Below are 7,202 nucleotides of genomic sequence, written 5' to 3' on the forward strand. Positions count from 1 at the left end.
TCAGTTTGTTAAAACTTTTCAGTTACACAAGCACTTAAGTTTTTGTTTCTTTCGAAAGAGAACACAACTATCTCTCCACGGGAGCGTGGGGAGGAATCTGAGTTAAGTTTATTTATATTTCAGAAGTTTCCTTTGTTTGAGCACGCCACAGTTGGCGTCTCCTTTGTTTGCGATTTGCCGCCTTTACATTTCTGCCGCTTTTGTAGCGGTTTTCCATTCACTCATCCATCCGGCTCAGTGGCGCACGGATAAAGCGCTGGGTTGTGGTGCAAGCGACCGCGGTTCGAATCCAGTACGAACCAAAGTCACATACGTTCATTATTTCATTTGAATATCGTGATTATCAGTGTAAGTATACAGGTTGGTATACTTATTCGATTCTGTTTATAACAAATAAATAAACAACTAAATAAATATTTATATAAATAAATAAAATAACACAAAAAATACACTCTGCACTTGGATCCAGTAATCCCTACCCCCACCCCCCGTAACAGAACGGTGCGACCAAAGTATGGATCCAGCGGAGCTAAAACCCATTAAAGAAGCTCTACAACATCAGGGATCAGCCATTGGTCGACATGAGCAACTGCTGCACGAGATGATGCAGCTGTTGACAATATTAGTTAAATGTCACACTGAACAGGCCGTGGCTGCGGCTGCTGAACAGCGCCCTCCTCAGGTGGCCACCTCCTCTCCAGACCAAGTCCCGGTCAGAGAGGACTCTCAGGTGGCAAACCCTGAGCGCTATGCAGGAGAACCAGAGAAGTGCAGGGGATTCCTGTTACAGTGCTCGTTGGTATTTGAGCAGCAGCCATCCCGGTTTCCTACCGAGCGATCAAAAGTGGCGTTTATGGTATCTCTCCTCACAGGCAGAGCGCTGACCTGGGCCACTGCCCTCTGGGAACAGGGTTCCCCAGAATGCACTACCAGCCAGGCTTTTATCGAGGCCCTACGTCAAACTTTCTACCAGCCCGTTGGTGGAAAGGAGGCCGGGCCCCGCCTACTGGAGCTCTTTCAGGGTGCTCGTTCGGTAGCAGATTATGTGATTGACTTTCGCACTCTGGCAGCAGAAAGCAAGTGGAATGAGGAAGCCCTAATAGCAATATTTCAGCGGGGGCTTAATGGCAGGATAAGGGATGAACTGGCCACTCGTGATCTGCCCTCCACTCTTTCTGCGCTCTATGAGTTGTGCATCCGCCTAGATAACCGTCTGCGCCAGAGGGCCAGAGAGCGGGCGAGAAGTACTTTTACCCCTAGATCTGGACAGTCCTGGCAGGGTCCTCCAGAGCAAACGGTACCCCCGCAGGAAGTACCAGAGCCCATGCAGCTTGGAGGTACCCGCCTGCCGAGTTCAAGGGTCGCTCGTCCTTCGTCTGGTGTGGGACAGGCGTCGGGAAACGGAAGGGTCTACCCCGATCAGGGGGGTCGGGTTTAGACCGTACCGGGTCCCCCACTTCTGGCCTTCTCCTCCCAGTCACATTATCATGGCCCCCTCAAAGGCACACTGAATTAAGGGCCTTTGTAGACTCTGGGGCCGCTGGCAGTTTTATTGATTCCTCACTGGCCTTGTCTTTGGGACTTCCAGAGTCCCTGGACCACCCACTACCCATTCTTGCCATCGATGGTCGGGCTATAGGATCGGGTCAGGTCATTCACCGCACTAAACCCCTGACCATGCAGGTGGGCTCTCACTTAGAGCAGGTGGAATTATACCTGACACAGGCCCCCCACTTGCAGTTAGTATTGGGATACCCTTGGCTCCAGTCGCACAACCCCCGTATCGACTGGGCAACACGGTCAGTATATGCGTGGGGCCCCCAGTGTCAGGGGACCTGTTTAGGGTTTTCAGGACAAGCCTTGGGCACATCAAAGCCCCAGATGCCCCTGATACCCGATCTCTCACAAGTTCCCAGTATCTACTGGGATCTGAAAGAAGTGTTTAGTAAGGCCAAGGCACAAGTTCTTCCCCCTCACAGGCCGTATGACTGTGCTATCAATCTTCTACCGGGCACCACACCACCCAGGGGAAGATTGTTTGCACTGTCCCCTCCTGAACGAACCGCCATGGACAATTATATTCGGGAGGCTCTCGAGGCAGGGTTTATCCAACCCTCCTCATCACCTGCAGGTGCAGGATTCTTTTTTGTTGGTAAAAAAGATGGGGGGCTCCGGCCCTGTATAGATTATAGAGGGATTAATGCCATTACCATAAAATATCGCTACCCCCTGCCCCTCATGCAGACGGCCTTTGAGGCACTGCAGCAAGCATCCGTATTTTCAAAGCTGGACTTGCGCAGTGCCTACAACCTGATCCGCATAAGGCAGGGGGATGAGTGGAAGACTGCCTTCATAACCCCCTCAGGGCATTATGAGTACCGCGTTATGCCCTTTGGCCTTATGAATGCCCCGGCAGTCTTTCAGCGCCTGATTAATGACGTGTTGAGAGAGGCCTTAGACAGGTACGTATATGTCTACCTGGATGACATACTCATTTACAGTCGGTCTCTCGAAGAACATGAAGGGCATGTCCGGCGGGTTCTCCAATTACTTTTGGAGAACCATCTTTACGTCAAGTTAGAGAAGTCCGTGTTTCACACTGAGACAGTGTCATTTCTGGGCTTTGTAATATCAAAAGGCACCCTCCGGATGGACCCAGCAAAATTTAAAGCTGTGACAGAATGGCCCCGTCCTACCTCTCTTAGGCAAGTCCAGTCCTTCCTGGGGTTTGCTAATTTCTTCCGACGGTTTGTGCATAATTTCAGTACCATAGCGGCACCCCTTACTGCTCTTACCCGGAAGACCCCAGGGCCCTTTCGCTGGACTTTGGAAGCACAGAAAGCCTTTGAAGAGGTTAAAGCAAGACTGACATCGCCACCGGTCCTTCAGTTACCTGACTCTGAAGAACCATTCATTGTGGAGGTGGATGCATCGGACGTGGCTGTGGGAGCGGTACTCTCGCAGCGTCTAGGGCCAAACAAAAAGCTTCATCCCTGTGCCTTCTATTCACACAGGCTAACCCCAGCGGAGCGCAACTACAGCATTGGAGATAGGGAACTCCTAGCTGTCAAACTTGCGTTGGAAGAGTGGAGGCACTGGCTGGAGGGGGCCAAACATCCATTTGTGGTCTGGACAGACCACAAAAACCTGGCTTATATACAGCAGGCCAAGCGCCTAAATCCCCGACAGGCCAGATGGGCCTTATTTTTCGGACGCTTCAATTTTCTGTTGTCATACAGACCGGGTTCTAAGAACACCAAACCCGATGCTCTGTCCAGACAATGGGCACCTCCTGGTTCTGACCCCTCGCCGGAGCCCATTATACCAGCTCCACAAATCCTGGCTCCCCTCCGCTGGGGAATAGAAGACACCATTCGGGAAGCTCTTCGCCAAGAGCCAGATCCCGGTGGTGGACCTAGTGGACGCCAGTACGTTCCCACGTCGGCCCGACAGCAGGTTATGCAGTGGGGACACTCCTCCCCATTCTCTGGACACCCAGGAGTTGGCAGATCTCTGGAATTCCTTCGGAGACGCTTCTGGTGGCCAGGGATGGAAAAAGACGTCCGCGCCCATATAGCTTCTTGCGAGGTGTGCGCAAGAAACAAATCGCCTAGGTCCAGGCCCCCAGGGCTCCTCCAGCCATTGCCCATTTCAACACGCCCATGGTCGCACATCTCCATGGATTTTGTGACTGGTTTACCCCCCTCTAAAGGCAACAGGGTCATCCTGGTTATTGTAGATCGCTTCTCCAAGGCCTGCAAGTTTGTGGCTCTGCCCAAACTTCCTTCTGCCAAGGAGACAGCTGATCTGCTACTCCAACATGTGGTCCGGGTACACGGGATGCCCAGTGACCTTGTATCAGACAGAGGACCCCAGTTTGCTAGTCGGTTCTGGAAAGCCTTTTGCCAACGAATGGGGGCCACGGTAAGTCTTGCCTCCGGGTTCCACCCGGAATCCAACGGCCAGACAGAGAGGGTGAACCAGGACCTAGGCCAAATGTTACGCTGCCTGACAGCAAACAACCCTGCCTCCTGGGTGGATCAACTGCCATGGGCTGAATACGCCCATAACACCCTTTGGCACTCGTCCATAAGCATGTCGCCTTTCGAGTGCCAATTTGGGTATTCGCCACCCATGTTTGCGGATCAAGAAAGGGAGGTGGGGGTACCGTCTGCTGATCAGTATGTCCGTCGCTGTCGTAGAGCCTGGCAGAGGGCTCGCACTTCCCTCCAGGCAGTCACGGCAGCCAGAAAACAAGTCGCGGATCGGAAGCGGCGTGACGCCCCAACTTTCCGCGTTGGCCAACGTGTCTGGCTCTCCACCCGGGATCTGCCACTTCGGGTGAAGTCACGCAAATTGGCGCCCCGCTTTGTGGGGCCCTTCAAGGTGGAAAGGCGCATCAATCCAGTGACATACCGCTTGCGCCTGCCACCAAACATGAGGGTCCACCCCACCTTCCATGTTTCACACCTCAGGCCTTTTGTGTGTGGTGCCCCAGCACCAGGCAACACTCCCCCAGGACCACGCCTCATAGGTAGGGCTCCGGCGTACACAGTTCGCCGGTTGTTAGATTCTCGCCGGGTAAGGGGTAGCACCCAGTATTTAGTAGACTGGGAGGGATATGGGCCTGAGGAACGAACATGGGTCCCGGCGCGCCGGATCCTGGATCCGGAATTAATCCGGGAGTTCCGACGTGACAGAGCTGCTGGTTTGGGGACGTCGGGAGCCGCCCCTAGAGGGGGGGGTTCTGTAAGAGTCCCGCCGGTGCAGTCGACCGCCAGCAGGGGGCCTGGGCGGCGCAGGGTAAGAGCTGGAGGATCTGGGGTTCAGAACTCCAATTCCCAGAAACCCCAGCGGCAATCAGCGCCAACCAGGCTCAGCTGTGCGGCACTGCATATAAACCCTGTGTCTGACAGCAGCCAGCGTCGCACCGTTGTTTCAGTGCGATCAGCCAAGGTGGGTATAGATAAGAGTGAAAGTAAAAAAGAAAGTAAAAGAAAAGGAAGTGAACGAAAAGGAAGAGAGAAAAAAGGAAAGAGAAGAGAAACTAAACATAGAAGAGTGCAGCACAATTAGAAAGTCGAAAGAAAGAAAAAACGGAAAAGGAGAAGAAAAAAAAAGGAATCGAGTTAAAGGGAAAAATAAGAGTAAAAAGAAAGCGAGATAACTGGGCTGAGTCAATAGACGCTCATTTTCAGTTTGTTAAAACTTTTCAGTTACACAAGCACTTAAGTTTTTGTTTCTTTCGAAAGAGAACACAACTATCTCTCCACGGGAGCGTGGGGAGGAATCTGAGTTAAGTTTATTTATATTTCAGAAGTTTCCTTTGTTTGAGCACGCCACAGTTGGCGTCTCCTTTGTTTGCGATTTGCCGCCTTTACATTTCTGCCGCTTTTGTAGCGGTTTTCCATTCACTCATCCATCCGGCTCAGTGGCGCACGGATAACGCGCTGGGTTGTGGTGCAAGCGACCGCGGTTCGAATCCAGTACGACCCAAAGTCACATACGTTCATTATTTCATTTGAATATCGTGATTATCAGTGTAAGTATACAGGTTGGTATACTTATTCGATTCTGTTTATAACAAATAAATAAACAACTAAATAAATATTTATATAAATAAATAAAATAACACAAAAAATACACTCTGCACTTGGATCCAGTAATCCCTACCCCCACCCCCCGTAACATAAACACGAGAAAATAAAGCAGCGCTGTTTGATTATTTATTTAGTGTCAACATTAAGATCATTTATTTGAAACAAAATTGTTAAGTAAAGTACAACACTTACCAAAATTAGACGGAAGATGAAAAAGTCCCATCAGACTGGTGTACATGCTACTCAAAAATAGCATAATGAGTAAGAAAATGTTCGTCCATTTAGTTTAACAAAGGTTCCACTTCACAAAAGACAAGTTTACTTTTGCAAAAAGCCTTAAATGAAAAGTAAAAAGTAATTTGCAACAATAGGATATAAAAGTTAAAACAAATGGCTACCCGAACACAAGAAAATCATTTTTGCCTGATTCACAAACAGCAAGCTGAAAAAAGGCGGACTTACACGTAAATGGTGGGCGTTTTTCTGTTTAATTACCTTAACTTAACTTCTTTAAGTTAATCTGATAGAAGTTTTTTTTTTTGTTTAGTAAACTTAAATCTTTTAGCACATTTAAATGTGTACTCAAATGAGTACAATAAACTCTGCATTTTATAGTAGAGCAGAAAAACTTAAATATTTTATGTATGTTGTACTAAAGATGTTTGATTAGATATAAAGTCCGGGCTAACAGTGTACTGATCCGAGCTGCAAATCGAAATACGACGAATCAGAATCAAAATCATACAGAACAAGAAACAAAATGAATACGGTCTCGCTCAATTTTACAAGCTCTTGCTTTGCCACCACACAAATCAAGGGAAAGCGCGAACGCGGTCCCTCAATATCAGAAATTAGCGTTCTATTTCACGTTTGTATCAACAAGCTTTTTAGGTAAACGCTGCCTATCCAAAAATAGCTCTGAACGACCACTTTTTTCCCCACGCAATAACACCACGAATCTGTCCAATTGATCGGAGCTGCACGCAAAAGAACAACGAATCAGAACGAAAATCTCTATCTTTGCCACCACAGAAATCAGGGAAAAGCGCGAACGCAGTCCCCCACTATCAGAAATTATGCAGTCGAGATTCCCACATTTGTGGAATTCGCAGCGGTGAGCACAACCGGAGTGCAATGGCTGAGCCTCGCCCTGGGTGAACCACCTTCTTGATCATGGTCTCGCCCCTGCCAGGTAAGTATGAGGTCCAGAGGCACCGCCGAACAGAGACACCGAATCACACACCGTTCAAACTCACGGTGAGCTCCACTCGTCTACTCATCACACCAGCACAAACCTCACCGAACACAAACGCCGCTATTCTGCAACATCAAAACGACCACGCCGACATTTGCCTGAAAATAAAAATAGAAAAACACTTGGTTCAACCAAAACAGAAGAAAAAAATGATCATTTCAAATTAATCTACAAAAAAAGAAAAAAAAACACTGTAAAAATCCACCTGACAAGCATGCCCTTTACAGGTTTGGCATAGCTCAATCATGAAACGGTCAAATTAGCCTAAGAAATAGTGCAAACGGCTAATTATGTGCCCAGTGCTAAAGCTGATCTAAAACACAGGTCTCTCTAACGTTTGTATCAAC

At 48.9% G+C, this 7,202-nt stretch overlaps 1 non-coding gene across 1 annotated transcript; it reads right to left on the minus strand.

Moving 5' to 3' along the window:
- Positions 1-6,636: 6,636 nt before the first annotated feature.
- Positions 6,637-6,800, minus strand: LOC134313207 (U1 spliceosomal RNA). Its single transcript, XR_010012100.1, has one exon. It is a non-coding gene; the product is annotated as a U1 spliceosomal RNA (small nuclear RNA).
- Between the last annotated feature and the right edge of the window lie 402 nt (positions 6,801-7,202).

Source organism: Trichomycterus rosablanca, chromosome 4 (genome assembly GCF_030014385.1).
Source record: "Trichomycterus rosablanca isolate fTriRos1 chromosome 4, fTriRos1.hap1, whole genome shotgun sequence".
NCBI lineage: Eukaryota > Metazoa > Chordata > Actinopteri > Siluriformes > Trichomycteridae > Trichomycterus > Trichomycterus rosablanca.